This window comes from Grampus griseus, assembly GCF_964374135.1.
Source record: "Grampus griseus genome assembly, chromosome: 16".
Taxonomy (NCBI): Eukaryota; Metazoa; Chordata; class Mammalia; order Artiodactyla; family Delphinidae; genus Grampus; species Grampus griseus.
The window spans coordinates 54,707,499-54,729,225 of record NC_139010.1 but is presented as its reverse complement, the minus strand read 5'-3'; the positions used below and the strand labels follow the sequence as shown (position 1 = coordinate 54,729,225).

General features: G+C 44.3%; 1 protein-coding gene and 1 long non-coding RNA gene across 33 annotated transcripts in view; one reads left to right on the top strand and one right to left on the bottom strand.

Annotated features, from left to right (window-relative positions):
* SORBS1 (sorbin and SH3 domain containing 1) overlaps nt 1-21,727 on the top strand; it is a 237,912-nt gene that overhangs the window by 31,052 nt on the left and 185,133 nt on the right. Inside the window, exon 1 of one of the 32 annotated variants that reach the window (XM_082674007.1) lies at nt 257-274. The exons of 27 other annotated variants lie outside the window; for them this stretch is intronic. The gene's annotated coding sequence lies outside the window, so the exon portion shown is untranslated. Of the gene's footprint in view, nt 1-256; nt 275-6,064; nt 6,200-8,640; nt 8,687-21,727 lie in introns of those variants that run through there. 4 more of the 32 variants (XM_082673993.1, XM_082674005.1, XM_082674004.1 and 1 more) reach the window with 4 other exon arrangements.
* On the bottom strand, nt 2,770-7,029 carry LOC309834837. The gene is made up of 3 exons (XR_014297897.1): nt 6,923-7,029; nt 5,097-6,215; nt 2,770-2,954 (listed from the first exon to the last, which is right to left on the bottom strand). It is a non-coding gene; the product is annotated as an uncharacterized lncRNA (long non-coding RNA).

The window sequence follows — 21,727 nt, the reverse complement described above, 5'->3', positions numbered from 1 at the left end:
GGAAACCCCATTTTGTCCATGACTCTCTTTAAAAGGCAGTGTCCCATTTGACAATACCCGTCGCAACTACATATGCAGCCACTTTTTGTCCTTGTAATTCCAGTTTTTGGAATTTGTTCTACAGGTATGTCTGCATATGTGAGAAATGATGTGTTTGTTTCTTACAACATGATTTGCAGAAGCAAAAGACTGGGATAACCTAAATGTTCATCAATCTAGGGTCTCCAAGCTTTTGAACCCTGTGACTGTGGAAGAGAATGAGGCTGCTTCTCAGGTACTGGCGTAGAACTCTATAGGATATGTTTTTTAAGTGAAAGAGGAGAATATATGCTTATTTGCTTGTATATACATGCAGTGCATTTGAAAGAGTACAACAGAAATGGGTAATGTTGGTTGCCTCTGAGGAGGAGACTGGGTGGAATAAAGATTTTTCACTATAACCTATTGGGTGCTTTTTATTTATTTTTAAAATAAGTTTAATTTTTGGCTGTGTTGGGTCTTCGTTGCTGTGCACGGGCTTTTCTCTGGTTGCGGCGAGTGGGGGCTACTCTTGTGTTGCGCGGGCTTCTCACTGTGGTGGCTTCTCTTGTTGGGAGCACAGGCTCTAGGCGCACGGGCTTCAGTAGCTGTGGCTCATGGGCTTCAGAGCGCAGGCTCAGTAGCTGTGGCGCACGGGCTTAGTTGCTCTGCGGCATGGGTCATTTTCCTGGACCAGGACTCGTACCCATGTCCCCTGCATTGGCAGGCGGCTTCCTAATCACTGCGCCACCAGGGAAGCCCCGGGGTGCTTTTTAAATGCTGTGATTTTAACCCGCTAAAAAATTAAAAGTGTGGTGTCCTAGCTGAATCCTGCGCTCATGGCCTGACCATTGTGGGATAGAGTGGGAGTATTACCATTTTCTTCCATGAACTGGACCCTGTCCTACTTTTGATGCCATTTAAGATTGCCTTACTCTTGGCACTGTGAGCTCCGATGAACCTTGCGGTCAGAGACTGCACCCAGCTCTGTTTCACGTGGATGGTTGCCAGGGCAGGTCTCATGGACTCGAGGAAGTTTCGAACTGCCCCCGCCCAGCCTGTACTTGCACAACAGGCTTTGTTTTTGGCCCAGAATGCTGGGCTGTCGGGACCGTTTGAATCTTGATTCTGCTGGCTATAACGTTAGCTCCTCTTTGCTGTTTTGTGCCGTCTGGGGAGTTGGTGAGCCTGCCTCCTGAGTCTGTCTTTTGTCAAGTCATTGTTGAGAAGACATTGGACAGGGTGTGGCGAAGAATCGAAAACTGTGTTGTGCTGTCGGTAACCTTTCTCTAGCTCGTCATCAAGCCACTGGAGACACTAGTGTACACATCTTAGAGTGCTGACCCCTGGGCTAATAGGAGGACAGACCAGGAGCTCAGTCAGGTGTAGTAAGTGCCGTGAGAGGGCTGTGTACAAAGTACAGTGATGGCCCAAAGAGGGAGTGATGTACATTCTGTAGGGGTAGTTGTTCAGCTGGCTAGATGGGCATAGCCTTGCACAAGCTGCTTGACTACTTCACTAACTTATGTAGAAGTGAATCACAAGAGTTTTTAAAGATGCTTTGCTGAAGTCAAGATACGTGATAGCTCTCGCATTTCACCTGGTCTACCAACTTGGTAATCACCACAAGGAACAGCTGGTTGCTTTTTGGCACCGCTTGGTCATCGTGGACTCACATTGCCTCTTCCCCATGTTCATTCCTTTCTAAATGTCCCCAAACCATTTGTTCTCTACTTTTGCCAGGAATCATTGTTTGTAGTTATGAGGGCTTTTTTTATTTATATATAAATTTTTAATTTTTGGCTGCGTTGGGTCTTCATTGCTGTGCCCGGGCTTTCTCTAGTTGCAGTGTGCAGGCTTCTTATTGAAGTGGCTTCTCGTTGCGGAGCACAGGCTCTAGGTGCACAGGCTTCAGAAGTTGTGGCACGTGGGCTCAGTAGTTGCGGCTCCCGGGTTCTAGAGCACAGGCTCAGTCATTGTGGTGCACGGGCTTAGTTGCTCCGTGGCATGTGGGATCCTCCCAGACCAGGGCTTGAACCCGTGTCCCCTGCATTGGCAGGCGGATTCTTAACCACGGCGCCACTGGGGAAGCCCTATCAGGGCTTTTTATTTGTAGATGTCAGGATCACCAACTTTCCTACTTTAAAATCGGGACGTTTGCCCCTGTCTCATGCCATCGGGCCCCTTTCTTCTTTTGTGATTTTGAAGTTGATCAATTGCAGTCCTAAGAAACTTTTATAGTCAGTTAAATATGCATGAAAGAAATTATACGTCGTCTAAAGAAAATTTGGAGCCACATCAAAAAGTGGACGGAATGCTAAAACCAATCAGTCATGGCACGACACTCCAGCTCAGCCCCTGCTAACATTTTGGTGTTGTTACTGCCAACTATGTGAAAAATAATCAAAGCTTACAATCAGACTGCTTGGAACGGCTGTGATTTACAGGGGGAGCCTGACGCCTAAGCTAACGAGTAAAGTTTTTAGAGGAGCATGATTCAAGTGTGTTCAGCGGGTGGTGGAAGCATCAGGAAGAAAAGGGGTCAGCTTCATCTAGGCAAGGAGGTAGCTAGGAAAGGCTCCACAGGACAGATGACCCTTGATAAGTAAGCAGAAGTAGTAGCTGGAGGGAAAGAAAACAGAATTGTATATGAGCCACAGTCATAATCGTGTGCTAAACATACATGAAAAAAACTGCAAGGAAATGTCCCCGAATAATACCACAGTAGGAGTGTTGGCGAGTGGGGTTTTATTTTCTCTGTTTCCCAAATGGGAGTATATTGCCTCTTGTTAGTATTTTTCTTAACACCACGCACGTGTGCCGGGTCTTCAGCGACTCAGGGTTAGCAGAACTTGGCTGCAGGCCTGCTGCAGAATCAGGAGCTCGGAGCCAGGCTGGCAGTGTTCACGCAGCCCTGTCATTTCCATTGGTGTTACCTGAGGTTGAAGTAGAGAAGCTAATAATACAAGGTCAGACCTTGCTTTTCTGTGCTGAGGTCTTACGTAGCAAGTTACTTTCAGAATGTTCCAGCGCCAAAGCTTGAGATAATGGTTGAGGAGGTAAGTGGCGTCACTGGGGGCACAGAGAATGTTTACATGCAGGCTTCTCCCTTCCCACTTCCCTCACTTAAAAATCATGAAAAGCAAATAGGTATTTACTGCTGTCGTTCTCTGTGATATTTCTGGCACATAGATTTTCCCACCCTCAGCATTGATTTCCACTGACCAGATCCATACACAGAAGGGAGGGGCACCTGCAACTGGGGAGGGCCCTGCCACAAGTCCTCCAGACATTGAGTCCTGTCTGATTCAACTCTACCACCAGGAAGAGGAGAAGAGTTGTTGGACTTTCCTGGGTCCAGATTTTGGCTTTGCCTCTTACTTGTCGTGAAACTGTAGGCAAGGTCTTTGAGCTCAGCTTTTCATCATTAAATTGGGATGATAAAATTGACCTCAACATTTGTAAGGATTGAACCAGGTACTTAAGCACTGGTCTAATACCTGACCTATGAACAGGTGTTGATACATCATGGCTACTCTTATTATTTGATTGTCAGCCCCTCAGGTGTGTCCTATATGTGGTCGTGCAGAAAAAACTGGCCCTGCTCTCATTATCAGTGCTTTGCACCCATGAATCTGTGTATTGACGTGAAGTTGGCAGGGAGTGGGGTGCTAGTAGTTGTGGTTGAACAACGTAGAATAGTATTCGGCAGAATTTCACTTCAGAGGTCACTTTTTTACAAAAGACTTTTTACAAGATCCCCCAGGGGCGGACTTCATGAAATGTCACGTGCTCTGTATACATCAATAAAAGCTGTGTTAAAATGGAAAACATGCATATGTTAAGTAAGGGCTCAAGAAATATGTGTTGATTGACTAGACAAACAAAAAAGGGAATAATTAGGAGCTGGGAAGAAGAAAAGGGAGAAAAGGAGGCCCCTGTGGGTTGGATCTTGGGACCGTGGAAAAGCTTCCTCCCCCCTTCCTGTCTCTCTCTGACCTATAACCACACTGGGACCTGGCTCTGAGCTTTGAGGGCCTGGAAACTTGTCTTAAAGTTAGTGATGTGACTTCATACTTTTTTTTCTGGACAGCCCCAGTTTTCCCTTTTCTACCACTCTGAGGTCCTGCTGAATTCCAGATTCAGTGTTATTGGTGACCAGAAACAAGATAAAACTAGGGAAGTAAGGTTTGCCCTCTGTTAGGAGGACCTGAAGCGTGGGAAGACTGGCTCAGAAACTTCCAGAGAAAGGATGATGAAAGAGTTAACTAGTCTCCATTTGTCTGCCTCTTAAGATGAAGAAGTCATCTGTAAATTAGGGCTGACCTGTTCAGTTGTGTGGACCAAGCTCTCTCTGTGTGCCATCCGCCTCTGCCTGCTGTGAAATATTAGCTGTATCTGAAGGTGTGGTGTGATCTTCAGTCCTCTCCCTCCATTCTTACCCTGTCATGGCTGTTTGGGGACTGGGAAGACAAGGGGTCGAGCAAAAGGGGGGATCTTAGCTCTGCGGTCTGGCACACAGTAGGTGTTTAATAAACATTCTTCCATCTCATCTGGTGCAGGACCCATCTGCGGTAAGTACATCAGATTCAGGGCCTGGATAGAACTGGAACTATCCTTTTTGTGTTTGTGTCTTTTTAACAGTAGGGTAGGTGGTATTTGGAATATTCAGGTTAGTATAATATATAAAAAACACTCAATATCTTTTTGTAGAAATGTCCATTTTAACACATTTTACAAAGAGTGAAAATCTGTTGGTCTCCGTTTAGCTGCCTACTACCCTTTCCCTAATTTGTAGAATCATAGCTTTAGATCTAATAGATTAGATCTGTCCTCAGTCTTACTGCAGTCTCTTAAGCCTCCCAGCATTTATTGCAAAATGCTGGTGGTGTTTTCATGCCCTGGCACTGCACAAGCATAATGTTTCATTTATTTTTAAATAACTTAAAATGTTTGTTTTATGAATCAAGGTATATTTTATCATTTAATTGGAAAGGGTTTGCCTCAGTATATTTAGGCATTTAAAGGCTTATTTTAGAAGCTAAAAATGTCTTTAAACTCCGTGTCTGGTAACTTACTTGGTGGTGGGGTCCGCTCAGCATTTGTCAGTTTGCTTTCCTTATTTTGTAGGAGATTGGGTGCTGACGTCACACAGTTGATTGGTTAGGTTTGTTATGTCTTTGATGTCTGCTGTTTGGTAGGCGGATGGGGGTGGGGTGGTGGAATCGCACATCCCTCTTGAACAGCCTTGGTAAGTAGGGCTGGGGGAGAAGACCAAGGCTATCAAGGCAGTGTCAGGTGGTGGCAACTTGACACTAGGCTTCCTCTTTAACAGCATTCTCCTCTTTATTTTTCCTTCTCTTTTCTTCTTGCTGTATATCCCTTGTTTCTCCCTACTTTCCTGCCCCTGAAATATTTTGTGTACATTGTTAGACGTTAGTGCATCTAGGCTTGTGGTAAAGAAGAGGGCTGTGCCTTCCTTCACTCCCCCTTCTGCTCCTCATATTTCAGACTTTATTTTGATAAACATTTTAGAAAATGTCCTTGGCCATGTCCCCATGCCTTGCCGCCTGTGTAAAGGTCAGTATGGGTATTGCAAAGAGGGTGATGGCTCAGAGGTCAGCAGCCTTTCCCAAAATGGATGTCAACTATTTGTGACTCCTCTTTTGGTGCTGGGGGGTGGGGGAGGCGGTGACTGTGCTAACCCTTGGTGGGGACTGGCAGGAGGTGGTGACTTTAAGCAGGGCCAGTGGCAGCACAGACTCACGTGCTGCTGAAGCCTGGCCAGCACCAGGCTCCTTGGTTTCCGCTGTGCCCACTGCTGACTCCGCCTTTCAGCTATTGTGTTTTGTCTTCTGAAGTGTCATTCATATTGGCCATTTAGTCTGTGCTGTTCCACAGCCTTGTCATCATTGGAATTACACAACTTGAACATTTTTGACCTTGTAAGGCTTTGTGGAAGAGACTAAATTCCAGATCACTCTGTACAGCAGGGGCTGACGCTTGGGTGAGATTGTTGCTTGGATTGATGGCCTTGGTCTCTGAAGGCTGTTGTGCAGTTGGTCTTGAGTGTATGTTGAACACATCCCAGAGGGAGCTGGTGCTGCATAGAAGGCTGCTGGTGGGCATGAGCCCAAGGAAAGCTTGGGGATATAGACACCTGCTTCTTTCACAGCATACGGTATTTTTTCGATTTCCTGATGTAGGAAGGGAGGTTTGGGTTAATTAAGTGTATGGTAAACAGTCTCCTTTAGCTTGTTGCTTATCCTTGGTTTATTCCAAGCCAGTTTCAGGGGGTCTGTTCAGTAAATGCTTAAATTGGCTTTAACCATGATCATTTTGACATCTATGATAAATACGAAATAAACAAGGTCATGCATACCTTATTAGACAATTTTGAGTTTTCACCAACATATTCTTTAGATGATTTAGTCAGAAACTAGAATTATTTAACATTTTGACTTATGTATGCTTTATTTAACAAGTGCATGAAAATGCTTAATCATTTGCATGAAAAGTTAAATGATTATTTTGTAATCTGTATTTCTTAAAGTTTTATACATTACTTTCTCATTGTTCCTGAATTTGTTGTCCTATACGTATAATATATAGAAATGTGGATAATGAAAGGAAGAAAAAAAGAAAAGTCAGTGGCCTGACATTCCTTCCCTCCCCACCTGAAAGCTCAGCGTCTCTGGTTAACCTTTACTTTGGGTGAGGGAGAGCTGAGCTGCAGCGTGGCAGGGTCCTGGCAAGGGCCAGGCAGGTGTGATTTCTTGATAGGTTTTGACTGGAAGGCATTCTTATGTGCTCAGCAGGTCTCCTCTCATAATGGCCATCCAGGCCACTCTTACATTACTGGGGAGGCAGCCTCCCTGGGGCCCAGGGAGGTTAAGTGACTTACCCTGGGTCACATAGTCGTGGAAGAATCCGGAATTGTTGTCTTTCTGCAGTGTGTTTTACACCAGGTTGCGTTGGCTCACCAAAGCCCGTACGCCCTTCAGTCTGGAGAAACCTATACCCCGTGTGGGGAGAGGTAGCTGAATATGGCTCACAGCACACATTTTGCAACCTAATGTGGGTTCCATTTCTAGCTCTGCTACTTATTAACTATGTGATCATGAGTGTGTTCCTGACCTCCCTCAGTCTGTTTCCGCACCTGCAGAGTGGGAACCATGCCTACCTTGTTAGGTTTTGAGGATCACCCCGGCTGTTCCAGGATGTAGCCACTGAATACATTGCAGATTGCAGCAGCGTTTTCCATGCTTTCAGACTTCAAGCTGGGATGAGGCTGGAGTCATTCCTCTTTAACTGGTACTGAGGTAGGAAGAGCTGCAACAAATTCCATACCTGCCTGGATCTTCACTTCATTCAGCACTTGCCCTGTCAACAAACCAAGGCCCTGGGAGATGTGTACCCATTGGAGGAGGATGCCTGTGGGTTTAATAACTTGGGGGTTTTATCATCAGCCTTTATTGACCAAGTGATAATGGCAGAGGCAGATTGATTTTTTTTTTCTTTTAATTGGGACAGAAAGAGTTGTATGCTTCTCCAGGTAACCATGAGTCAAGACCTTGTGACTTATCTGTTCACACGCACAGCCAGCTGCACACAACCTCCTCTTCCCTTTACCCATCCCTGCTCAGCTGCCCTAGTATGATTCATTCCTCAAATATTTGAGGGCCCACTGTGTTCCAGGCACAGGGCCAAGTACCAGGGAAAGATACTGGGGAGCAGAAACAAACCTGGACCTTGACTCCATGGAGTTTATGGGGTTGTGGGGAAGGCAGACTCTAAGGGTAAAATTCTAATCATTGTAAGGCTATGAAGAACTACTTGGGGCCATGGGAACATTTTAGAGAGAGTTGACCCAAGTTGGGAGGCCAAGGAAGGTTCCCAAAGAAGTGACGATTGAGTTGAGCTGAAAAAAGGCCAGGGGAATAGGTGGGTGAGATGGGTGACCTGACCTTTGCCACACCCTGAGCCTGCCACCCTCCCTTTCTCTCTCAATCTTTTGATCTTTTAGGAGGCAGTTAATCCTCCTGCAGTCAATCCTTCTGTAATTACAAATGTATGCTTTTTTTTTTTTTTTAAATTTTGACCACACCACTTGGCTTTGCGGGATCTTAGTTCCCCGGCCTGGGATTGAACCCAGGGCCCCAGCAGTGAACGTGCCAAGTCCTAACCACTGGACCGCCAGGGAATTCCCAAATGTATGTTATTTTTTTTTTAATTGCATAGTTTTCAGGGCAGAAACATACTATGGCGGCTACTTTGGGAGTTAATATAATCTACAAGCATTTGTTGAATGTCTACTGTGTGGCAGGCACTATACATACATTGTCATTTAATCCTCTAAACAACCCTGCCAGGTGAGTCTTACGGATGAAGAAACTGAGGCCCAGAAAGGCCATGTGACTTGGGTTTTGTCTCCTTTTAGTTAATGATGGGAAAGCTGGGATTTAAACCTTCTGGCACTGCCAAACCTGCCTATGCTCTCTTCTGCCTCTCCCTTTTGTAGATGGACTTTTGTGGCTTGATCTGAGGATCCAACCACCATCTCCATGTTGTGTCCATGGGAAAATGCAATCTGAGTTCCAGCCTTCCAGTTTATACATGAACTTGGTGCATAGCCCATTTATCAGTTGAGGATCGTTGTCTGTGTCAGGTCAGCATTGAGACTAAGTGGATGTGTCTTGAAGTGGGTTTAAAATTGTTTTTTCAGTTCAAATCCAGAATTAATGGAGGACAGTCTTAGAAATAGTCACTTGAGGTAAGTAACAATGGGCTGGATAAAAAGGAATGTCAATATCATTCCTGCTGCCAGCAGTGTCCCTGGGGGCCATGGGAAAAAAGAAATTGGTATGGGCTGGTAACTCTTTTTTTCCAACTTTATTTTATTTATTTATTTATTTACCTGTGGCTGTGTTGGGTCTTCGTTGCTGTGTGCGGGCTTTTTCTAGTTGTGGCGAGTGGGAGCTACTCTTCTTTGCGGTGCCCGGGCTTCTCATTGTGGTGGCTTCTCTTGTTGCGGAGCACGGGCTCTAGGCACGTGGGCTCAGCAGTTGTGGCTCGCTAGAGCCTGCAGGCTCAGTAGTTGTGGTGCACGGGCTTGCTCCGCAGCATGTGGGATCTTCCCGGACCAGGGATCGAAGCCGTGTCCCCTGCATTGGCAGGCGGATTGTTAACCACTGTGCCACCAGGGAAGTCCTGGGCTGGTAACTCTTAATTATTTAGAGTTAAGTCTTGGTGACTTTCCAGTGGCTTGTCAGTGATGGCTCTGGGTGAGGGTAACTCTGTCGGTCACTCCATCTCTCTGAACCTCAGTCTCTCTACCTATAAGATGGGATAATAATTCTGCTTTATCTACCTCAGCATTGCTATGAGATTCAAACGAATTATAGGACCTTAGGATTAGAAGGGGTATCCCTAAGATATTATATTTGAAAGTGTTTTGTAGGCCTAGGTAAATGCATGCCACACTTTTGTTGACTTACCATTATGGTTCATATTAACAGTGTAAAACACTGGTTCTCAAACTTTAGCTGTTTATTAGAATTACCTTCAGAGCTCATTAAGCTACAGGTTATTGGGCTCCTCCTCCAGAATTTCTGATTCAGTAGCTCTAGAGTGGACCAGAGGATTTGTATTTCTAATACGTTCCCACATAATGCTGATGTTGCCGGCCACCTTGCTCATGCCACTCAGATGTGCAGCTGCTTGGCTCTGCCGCTCCCTCAGGCCTAGGGAGAGACAGGTGAAACCCACTGACCCTTGGGGGATGGTGAGTGTAGATGTCAGTTCCAGACCATGTGGTAACCAGACAGAGTAAGTGGGCATTAGCCAAGTGGCTGTGATGTCTGGAGTTGGGTGGAAGCACTTCACTGTTTCCTTGGAATCCCTTAGGACTTGGTAGTCACCACTTCTCAGGGCTGTGGTGCGGGGGGGGGGCAGAAGGAACCTATTGCAGGGGGCTTTGGGCCAAACTTGGACAGTCCCATCCACATGGGTGAACTCCTCCATTCTTTTTTTTTTAATTTTAATTTTTTATTTACTTATTTTTTTGGCCGCTCTGTGCAGCTTGTGGGATCTTAGTTCCCCAACCAGGGATCAGACCCAGGCCCTGGCAGTGAAAGTGCTGAGTTCTAACCACTGGATCTCCAGGGAATTCCTGAACTCCTCCATTCTTGGGGCTGGCCCAGATCCACTCAAACTCAAGCCCTCTTTGGCTCCTGTAAAGAAATTCCCTTTCTTCTGATCTTCCAAGGTTGCAGTGGAGCGAGAGTCTCCGTGTTGGGCTGGGTGGTCATCATCACATTCTCTCTCGTGCTAAGAGATTTCCCACTGATTGTTCCAGCCTCTTTCTTCTCTCTCTTCACATGTGTGGTTTCTGCTTAAATCTCTTTCCTCATTGAGGCACCCAACCTTTTCCTAGTTACCCCCATGTCAGAAGAGGACAGGCCGGAACAGGCTAGCAGTAGTTCTCACATTTTTGGGGTCACATTGAGTAACGGGTTAAAGACAGAGATTCCCTGGCCATGCCCTCAAAGATTCTGATTTCTCAGGTCTAGAGAGATTGTAGGGGTTCTGATGCCAGAATCTGAAAACCATACTTAGGGAAATAACTAAAGAGATTTTGACTTGCTTTTCAGTCTGCTAGCATGTGGTGAGCACCACTTTTACACTGACCACCCCAGAGCCCCTGCTTGGTCATCTGTCCCGCTTAGAGTCTCCCACCTTGGAATCTGTATTCCAGCCCCGAGAGAGACAAAGCCGTGGGGCTGGAAGGGGAGGGGGTTTGCTTAATGGTTACTTTCTTGGTCGACCAACAGATGACCTGACCTTTGGTTTCTCTGAGAAGAAAACCTCAGGGTATCTGTTTTGCCCTCTAAAAGAGGTCTTTCACCTAGAGTGTATTTCCCAGTGCAAGGTCTGGGTGACCTTTGTAGCCCATATTTGCTCCATTCTCACAACTTTTTGTGACTGAAAATGGTTTTTAAGATTTTTCTTTTCCTTTATGTGGCTGGCTGACTAGCTGTCACTGGGCTGATTTTTATCTCAAACTATATTGTAAGCATCCTCGGAGTTAAGATATCTGCATGGTGCTGGGCATACAGATGTCTAATGGTGGGATAGGTAGGTTTACCATGATGCTTCTGGGCTGGATTGGGCTGGGCTGGCCACTGCTTGATCCTTACACAGATCTCAAAACCATGACAGTAAGGGTCTAAAACTGGCTTGATCTCTACTGTGTCTCTTAGCTGGAAAGTCATTTTTAGTACAGGCCCTTGAGGATTACCGTCACCAAATAGTACTTCCAAGGAAAGAGCCCAAGGCAACTGAAGACCAAGGTTTTCACCCAAAATAGACCAGCATCAGGAAGGGAGCTGGTCAGACAACTCTTCCACTGCATCAGCGGTTGGCAGAGGCTCCTGGCTATGACAGAGTCAGCTGGGCATCCACCAAGGCGGCGTATTACTCATAAGGCTAGTTGAGCGTGTATGAGTTTTTGTGTATGAGGGAGAAGAGAAGAAGCCCTTACTTCAGACACCATTCTTCCTGTGTCTCCCAAGGGTATACTTTTGTCCCCTTAAATGTTGCTTGTTTCTTGTTTTTTCCACATAATAGTCAATGTTCAAGATTGTGGAGAGGAAAATTCAGGAACCGGCTAAAAAACCCAGTTTTCAGAAGGGTCTGGGCAGACTCTCAGCATTTTGTCAAGGGCTCTTCTAGTCTGCATCCCTTCTGTGGTGTCATGCCCGCTCCCTCTGGCAAGATTGCTGGGTGCTTGGCCCATTTTTGCTCTCAGTCTAAAGTAACTTCTCGGTTCATTCTAGTCCTTTTTAATCTGTGACTTATTGCATTTGGGTTACTCAATTTAAAGCGAAAACATGGAATCGATTCAGTAGAACCACAGACCCAAAGACAGAGCTGTGAGAGTCCTTCCTGGAGAGCCAAACTGGCCCACAGAGATCTCGCAGCCATGTGCTGCCAGGGTCTTAAGCCCAAGTACCCCACTTCTGGATTTAATATTCTTCTCCATACCCTGAACTGCCATTGCAGAGATCCTGGTTTCCCTCCGCTCCTCCACCTGGCCACCTGGCCACCTGAAATGTGGCCAGTAGAGAAAGAAGGGTTTCCAGGGCTGAGGCCGATGGAACCATTTAAGTTCGAGGAGACCGATGAGGAAAAGGTTGGTATTCAGATTGCATTTTCAAATGGGCTGGGAATAACACTGGCTGTGAAAACATTATCAAAAATCTGCAAAATCAACATTCTTTCTTCCTGGTAAACATGAAAGCTCGGCAGCTGCACCTCCCGCTCACGTGTTGGGCCAACTGCTGTTCGGGACATCATGCCTCCCTTGGCAGTGCATGGGATCTGACTGGAGCCAGGGTTGGCATTCCAGCTCTCGCTGTGTGGATCAGGGCGTTTCAGGGCTCTCAAAAGCTGGACCAGTCGGGTTGTCCTTGGACTTAAGCTGGGGCATATACCCATCTGTCCAGGGTTGCATGGACCCTTTGATACGGCTGTCCGTCACTAGTCAGGTTTTGCCGAGTCAAGACCCAATGCAGGCAGAAGAACTGATCCTAGTCAAAGGTGATTTGGGGGTGACTTCTTTTCCACCAGAATCCTCACCCTCTTAGTCACCTCATAACCTCTGTTATACAAGAGAATTTTGTTTATTTCAGAGAATCGGCCCACACACAGGTTTGAAGCCAGTCCAAAAGGAACATTTGCCACTGTATAAAAACTTACCTTCCTGCTCTTTGAGAACTGAACTGCCCGTTTTAGTCGCCCCTCCACACCCCCTCCCCCAGTTTCCTATATCATTTGCAGAAAACTTACTGTATGGGAATTTACTGGTTTATTTCTCAGAAACGGAGCAATTGCCTGACTTTCTTCAGGAGATACTTGGGGAAGGCAGAGCTCCCTCATTTACGCTCTTCTCTTTCTTTAAAAATTTTTTCATGTATCTTCATAGGGAAAATGGCTTGGTACTGTTACCAAGAAGAATGCACCAGTGATTAAGAACCAGTATGAGTTGTGCAAGCCTGTCAAACGGAATATACTCCTTTCTTGACATGAACTCAGGGAAGTGCAGTAGATACTGTATCTATTGGGTACATGACCCATGTGTGATCTCAGGGAAGCATCTAAGGGGAAGGATCCCATTAGGAGCCTAAAGCTAAAACGGGAAGTGAGGGCTGGGTGATAAGGCCTCAGGTGGATTCACTGCTGGCTGGATTACCAGCTCAGATTTGTATTTTCTGTGTGGGAAGCCTCTGTGGCAGACCTAGGATTGTGCCTAGGCCTGTCCTGGTCGAATATTTTTTTATCAGACACTTGGAGCTGTGGAAGTCAGCCATGGGAAGTATGCAGATCTCTGAGGGCTGGAAGAGAGAACTTATATTTCAAAGAGTGATTGGGACCCAGAAAGTTCTTTTAAGATGTATCCAACATCTGGGTTACAAAAGTCCTATAGGTATAGGATGGGGGGGTGTAACCTGATTTTAGAAGAAGCTCTTGCAGGGGAAAAAAGACTGAAGACATTTTGGATGATGAGAAAAAGAGGCAGGTCCTTCTCAGAGGGATGGAGGAGTAGGTGGTGGTTTAGCTCGATGCCCTGATAGTTATAGGTTTGCCTTCTGGATCTACTGATGCCCCCACTGGAGGCGGTGCTGGGCTGTGGGCATGACCCTTCCTCCTGCAGGTCCCCAGGGGAAGTGTGAGTTGGCTTTGACTTCAGTCCTCCTCCCTGGCCTCTCTGGGAAACCATCCCCTTGCCCACACAAGGCCTCTTCTACGTCTATACTGGCTTTTCCAGGCAGGGGTCAGAGCTCTTATTTCTGAGGGTTTCCTAGTCAGGCCATGTGCCCTGGGGCTACAGCTGCCTTGTTTTGTTTTGTTTTTAAAAAAAAAAGAGGTACGGGGACCTTAGAAAATGGATGAATGGAATACTTTGTGTTCTTTTTTTTTTTTTTTTTTTTTTTTTTTTGCGGTACGCGGGCCTCTCACTGTTGTGGCCTCTCCTGTTGCGGAGCACAGGCTCCGGACGCGCAGGCTAAGTGGCCATGGCTCACGGGCCCAGCCGCTCCGCGGCATGTGGGATCTTCCTGGACCGGGGCACAAATCCGTGTCCCCTGCATCGGCAGACGGACTCTCAACCACTGCGCCACCAGGAAAGCCCTGTGTTCCTGTTTTAAACTTAAAGACCATTCTATTGTGCAAATGCAAAAAGTAATAAGAATATGATTTCAGTTCCATATTCCATCGGGTTGAGGGTGTCAGGGGAAAAGTACAGGTGTGAGAGGATGAAACAAGGAAGTGGGGTGGAGTGGGGAGGAGAGCTAGTGACAGGTGGGTGGGGAGAGAGAAGCGAAGACATGCATGGGAAGAAACAAGGCACACAGGGAGAGAGTCAGAAAACATAATTTGAGGTGAAACCAATTTCCAGTAAGGCTTCCACCCCACTGCTGCAATTTGATGTCTAAGAATACTGAAAATCACAATACCCTATCCAAAAAGTATTTTTTTCTTTGTAAATACACCATGTAGTCAAAATATGACAGCCTGGCATGCCTATCCTAATATATAGAAAAGCTTGATATTGACTGATGATATACGAAGCGAAGGCCCAAGTTATTTAATACTTTAATGAATAAAATATTCCTTCTCCAAAATCAAACAGAAACCTTATGGTCATTGGATGACTCCAAAGAGTTAAAAAAAATTCTTCTTATTGATACATGTATGTATACATATACACATATATAAAAAGAAACTACCTCCAAATCATCCAGTGATTCTCTCTGGATGATGATTTTATAACTATTTATTTTAAGTTGGGAAATAAAATACATACATCCAAGGTATCCTAGCCCTGTTCCCTCTTTTCTTCTTTTTACAATTCGTAGTTTTGTGTTTTTTAAACATCTTTATTGGAGTATAATTGCTTTATAATGGTGTGTTAGTTTCTGCTGTATAACAAACTGAATCAGCTATACATAAACACATATCTGCATATCTCCTCCCTCTTGCGTCTCCCTCCCACCCTCCCTATCCCACCCCTCTTGGTGGACAAAAGCACCGAGCTGATCTCCCTGTGCTATGCGGCTGCTTCCCACTAGCTATTTTACATTTGGTAGTGTATATATGTCCATGCCACTCTCTCACTTCGTCCCAGCTTACCCTTCCGCCTCTCCGTGTCCCCAAGTCCATTCTCTACGTCTGCGACTTTGTCTTTATTCCTTTGTCTTTATTCCTGTCCTGAAGAAAAACGTTCTTCAGAACCTTTTGTTTTTTAAGATTCCATATGTATGTGTTAGCATACGGTATTTGTTTTTCTCCTTCTGACTTAATTCACTCTGTATGACAGTCTCTAGGTCCATCTACCTCACTACAAATAACTCAGTTTCGTTTCTTTTTATGGCTGAGTAATATTCCGTTGTATATATGTGCCACATCTTCTTTATCCATTCATCTGTCGATGGACACTTAGGTTGCTTCCATGTCCTGGCTATTGTAAGTAGAGCTGCAATGAACATTGTGGTACGTGACTCTTTTCTTTTTTTTTTTTGGCGGTACGCAGGCCTCTCACTGTTGTGACCTCTCCCGTTGCGGAGCACAGGCTCCGGACGCGCAGGCTTAGTGGCCATGGCTCACGGGCCTAGCCGTTCCGCGGCATGTGGGGTCTTCCCAGACCGGGGCACGAACCCATGTTCCCTGCATCGGCAGGCGGACTCTCAACCACTGTGCCACCAGGGAAGCCCCACATGACTCTTTTTGAATGATGGTTTTCTGAGGGTATATGCCCAGTAGTGGGATTGCTGGGTCGTATGGTAGTTCTGTTTTTAGTTTTTTAAGGAACTTCCATACTGTTCTCCATAGTGGCTGTATCAATTTACATTCCCACCAACAGTTCAAGAGGGTTACCTTTTCTCCACACCCTCTCCAGCATTTATTGTTTGTAGATTTTTTCATGATGGCCATTCTGACTGGTGTGAGGTGATACCTGACTGTAGTTTTGATTTGCATTTCTCTAATGATTAGTGATGTTGAGCATTCTTTCATGTGTTTGTTGGCAATCTGTATATCTTCTTTGGAGAAGTATCTATTTAGATCTTCTGCCCATTTTTGGATTGGGTTGTTTGTTTTTTTTGATATTGGGCTGCATGAGCTGCCTGTATATTTTGGAGATTAATCCGTTGTCACTTGATTCATTTGCAAATATTTTCTCCCATTCTGAGAGTTGTCTTTTCGTCTTGTTTATGGTTTCCTTTGCTGTGCAAAAGCTTTGAAGTTTCATTAGGTCCCATTTGTTTATTTTTGTTTTTATATCCATTTCTCTAGGAGGTGGGTCAAAAAGGATCTTGCTGTGATTTATGTCATAGAGTGTTCTGCCTATGTTTTCCTTCCTCTAAGAGTTTTATAGTGTCTGGCCTTAAATTTAGGTCTTTGATCCACTTTGAGTTTATTTTTGTGTACGGTGTTAGGGAGTGCTCTAATTTCATTCTTTTACATGTAGCTGTCCAGTTTTCCCAGCACCACTTATTGAAGAGACTGTCTTTTCTCCGTTGTATATTCTTGCCTCCTTTATCAAAAATAAGATGACCATATGTACGTGGGTTTATCTCTGGGCTTTCTATCCTGTTCCATTGATCTATATTTCTGTTTTTGTGCCAGTACCATACTGTCTTGATTATTGTAGCTTTGTAGTATAGTCTGCAGTCAGGGAGCCTGATTCCTCCAGCTCCATTTTTCTTTATCAAGATTGCTTTGGCTGCTCGTGGTCTTTTGTGTTTCTATACAAATTGTGAAATTTTTTGTTCTAGTTCTGTGAAAAATGCCATTGGTAGTTTGATAGGGATTGCATTGAATCTGTAGATTGCTTTGGGTAGTAGAATCATTTTCACAGTGTTGATTCTTCCAATCTAAGAACATGGTGTATCACTCCATCTGTTTATATCATCTTTAATTTCTTTCATCAGTGTCTTATAGTTTTCTGCATACAGGTCTTTTGTCTCCTTAGGTAGGTTTATTCCTAGGTATTTTATTCTTTTTGTTGCAGTGGTAAATGGGGGTGTTTCCTTAATTTCTCTTTCAGGTTTTTCATCATTAGTGTATAGGAATGCAGGAGATTTCTGTGCATTAATTTTATATCCTGCTACTTTACCAAATTCATTGATTAGCTCTAGTAGTTTTCTGGTAGCATCTTTGGAATTCTCTCTGTATAGTATCATGTCATCTGCATACAGTGACAGTTTTATTTCTTCTTTTCCGATTTGGATTCCTTTTATTTCCTTTTTTTCTCTGATTGCTGTGGCTAAAAATTCCAAAAGTATGTTGAATAATAGTGGTGAGAGTGGGCAACCTTGTCTTTTTCCTGATCTTAGTGGAAATGGTTTTAGTTTTTCACCATTGAGCACAGTGTTGGCTGTGGGTTTGTCATATATGGCCTTTATTGTGTTGAGGTAAGTTTCCTCTGTGCCTACCTTCTGGAGAGTTTTTATCATAAATGGATGTTGAATTTTGTCAAAAGCTTTTTCTGCATCTATCGGTATGATCATACGGTTTTTCTCCTTCAGTTTGTTAATATGGTTTATTTCATTGATTTGCATATATTGAAGAATTCTCGCATTCCTGGGTTAAACCCCACTTGATCATGGTGTATGATCCTTTTCATGTGCTGTTGGATTCTGTTTGCTAGTATTTTGTTGAGGATTTTTGCATCTATGTTCATCAGTGATGTTGGTCAGTAGTTTTCTTTTTTTGTGACATCTTTGTCTGGTTTTGGTATCAGGGTGATGGTGGCCTCGTAGAATGAGTTTGGGAGTGTTCCTCCCTCTGCTATATTTTGGAAGAGTTTGAGAAGGATAGATGTTAGCTCTTCTCTAAATGTTTGATAGAATTCTCCTGTGAAACCATCTGGTCCTGGGCTTTTGTTTGTTGGAAGATTTTTTTTTTTAATTTACTTTTGGCTGTGTTGGGTCTTCATTGCTGTGTGCAGGCTTTCTGTAGTTGCGGTGAGCGGGGGCTACTCTTCGTTGTGGTGTGCAGGTTTCTCATTGTGGTGGCTTCTCTTGTTGTGGAGCCTGGGCTCTAGGTGTGTGGGCTTCACTAGTTGTGACTTATGGGCTCTAGAGCGCAGGCTCAGTAGTTGTGGTGCACGGGCTTTGTTGCTCTGCAGCATGTGGGATCTTCCCGGACCAGGGCTGGAACCTGTGTCCCCTGCATTGGGAGGCGGATTCTTAACCACTGCGCCACCAGGGAAGTCCATCTTTTAGTTTTACTGATCTTAGCTATTGTTTCCTTCATTTCTTTTTCATTTATTTCTGATCTGATCTTTATGATTTCTTTCCTTCTGCTAACTTTGGGTTTTTTTTTTTTCTTTCTCTAATTGCTTTAGACGTAAGGTTAGATTGTTTATTTGAGATGTTTCTTGTTTCATGAGGTAGGATTATATTGCTATAAACCTCCCTCTTAGAACTGCTTCTGCTGCATCCCGTAAGTTTTGGGTCGTTATATTTTCATTGTCATTTGTTTCTAGGTATTTTTTGATTTCCTCTTTGATTTCTTCAGTGATCTCTTGGTTATTTAGTAGTGTATTGTTTAGCCTTCATGTGCTTGTATTTTTTACAGATTTATTCCTGTAATTGATACCTACTCTCATAGCACTGTGGTTGGAAAAGATACTTGATACGATTTCAGTTTTCTTAAATTTACCAAGGCTTGATTTGTGACCCGAGATATGATCTATCCTGGAGAATGTTCCATGAGCACTTGAGAAGAATGTGTATTCTATTGTTTTTGGATGGAATGTCCTGTAAATATCAGTTAAGTCCATCTTGTTTAATGTATCATTTAAAGCTTGTGTTTCCTTATTTATTTTCATTTTGGTTGATCTGTCCATTGGTGAAACGGAGTGTTAACGTCCCCTACTATGATTGTTTTACTGTCAATTTCCCCTTTTATGGCTGTTAGCATTTGCCTTATGTATTGAGGTGCTCCTATGTTGGGTGCATAATTATTTACAATTGTTATATCTTCTTGTTGGATTGATCCCTTGATCATTATGTAGTGTCCTTCTTTGTCTCTTGTAATAGTCTTTATTTGAAAGTCCTTTTTGTCTGATATAGGAATTGCTACTCCAGCTTTCTTTTGATTTCCATTTGCATGGAATATCTTTTTCCATCCCCTCACTTTCAGTCTGTATGTGTCCCTAGGTCTGAAGTTGGTCTCTTGTAGACAGCATATATATGTGTCTTGTTTTTGTATCCATTCAGCTAGTCTATGTCTTTTGGTTGGAGCATTTACATTTAAGGTAGTTATGGGTATGTGTGCTCCTATTCCCATTTTCTTAATTGTTTTGGGTTTTTTATTGTAGACCTTTTCCTTCTCTTGTGTTTCCTGCCTAGAGAAGTTCCTTTAGCATTTGTTGTAAAGCTGGTTTGGTGGTGCTGAATTCTCTTAGCTTTTGTTTGTCTGTAAAGGTTTTAATTTCTCCATCAAATCTGAATGACATCCTTGCTGGGTAGAGTAATCTTGGTTGTAGGTTTTCCCCATTCATCAGTTTAAGTATGTCCTGCCACACCCTTCTGGCTTGCAGAGTTTCTGCTGAAAGATCAGCTGTTAACCTTATGGGGATTCCCTTGTATTTTATTTGTTGTTTTTCCCTTGCTGCTTTTAATATTTTTTCTTTGTCTTTAATTTTTGATAGTTTGATTAATATGTGTCTTGGCCTGTTCCTCCTTGGATTTATCCTGTATGGGACTCTCTGTGCTTCTTGGACTTGACTATTTCTTTTCCCATATTAGGGAAGTTTTCAGCTATAATCTCTTCAAATATTTTCTCAGTCCCTTTCTTTTTCTCTTCTTCTTCTGGGACCCCTTTAATTCGAATGTTGGTGCATTTAATGTTGTCCCAGAGGTCTCTGAGACTGTCCTCAGTTCTTTTCATTCTTTTTTCTTTATTCTGCTGCGCAGTAGTTATTTCCACTATTTTATCTTCCAGGTTACTTATCCGTTCTTCTGCCTCAGCTATTCTGCTATTGATTTCTTCTAGAGAATTTAAAATTTCATTTATTGTGTTGTTCAGCGTTGTTTGTTTGCCCTTTAGTTCTTCTAGGTCCTTGTTAAACGTTTCTTGTGTTTTCTCCGTTCTGTTTCCGAGATTTTGGATCACTTTACTATCATTAATCTCAATTCTTTTTCAGGTAGACTGCCTGTTTCCTCTTCATTTGTTTGGTCTGGTGGGTTTTTACTTTGCTACTTCATCTGCTGTGTATTTCTTTGTCTTCTCATTTTGCTTAACTTCCTGTGTTTGGCGTCTCCTTTCTGCAGGCTGCACGTTCGTAGTTCCCGTTGTTTTTGGTGTCTGCCCCTCGTGGGTAAGGTTGGTTCAGTGGGTTGTGTAGGCTTCCTGGTGGAGAGGACTGGTGGTGCCTGTGTTCTGGTGGATGAGGCTGGATCTTGTCTTTCTGGTGGGCAGGACTCCGTCTGGTGGTGTATTTTGGGGTGTGTGTGACCTTATGATTTTAGGCAACCTCTCTGCTAATGGGTGGGGTTGTGTTCCTCTCTTGCTAGTTGTTTGGCATAGGGTGTCCAGCACTGTAGCTTGCTGATCATTGAGTGCAGCTGGGTCTTATCATTGAGATGGCGATCTCTGAGAGAGCTTTTGCTGTTTGGTCCACCAGAGACCTCCTGGCCCCACAAAATATCAATGTCTTGAACTCTGTTCTCCCACCTCAGAGGCACAGGCCTGACACCCGGCTGGAGCACCAAGACTTTATCAGCCACCCAGCTGGTCTTCCTAAAGCTGGGCCGCCTGCAGCAGCCTGACCAATGGAATATTCAAATTGGAAATGTTGCCTTAGCACTGGGTGCTAGAGGAGATCTCCATCGCTCCATACCAGAAATACAAAAGGATGGACAGCTCCTCTAAGCTGGGGTTTTCATGAATGTGAAGTGGCTGCTCCACTGTCCCTTTCCCTGTCTCCCAGCTGAAGCAGAGGACTCTGAGGCTTTAGAATGGGGCAGTGCTCCTCAACATTGTCGAGGTCATCAAAAATGAGGGAAGTATGAGAAATTCTCACAGCCAAGAGGAGCCTCTGGAGACGTGAAGACTGAATGTAATGCTGTATGAAATCAGCAATGTTGGGGAAATTTTCTCGACTTTCCCAGAATGCTAGTCCGTACTGCAGAGAGTTATGTAGTAAGGCTAATTATTGACAATGTTCTGAAAAGGTAACAACACCTAAACTTTTCTGGACTTGCAAAGGAAAAAGAGAAAACAGCTGGCTCTGCTGGCAGTCGAGCTTCCAGAGCTAACTGGCATGCCATCTGCTCGCAGCAGAGTGGGAACCATGGTTCACGTGTCACACCACCGTTCGTGTTAAGAAGGTTGCCCCAACAAGCCTGGGCAACTTCGCTTCCGTGCAGGTTGCTGGGGGGAGGGGTGGCGGCAGCAGCATCCCCAGTGTGTATATCGTTTTTCCGAACTACATCTGCTCCAATTTGTAGTTTTTATCAAATTTACACATGCATATAGTTTCAAGAATCAAACAGTTCTCCAGGAACACCCTCTCCTGCCTCCCCTCCCCCTACCTGCCATCCCCTGTGGCAGTCACTTAAAAATCATAGCTGATTCTTTTGGTGTTTACTTACACGTTTTTCAATAGCTTGCATGTTTTGCTACTCTGGGGTATTAT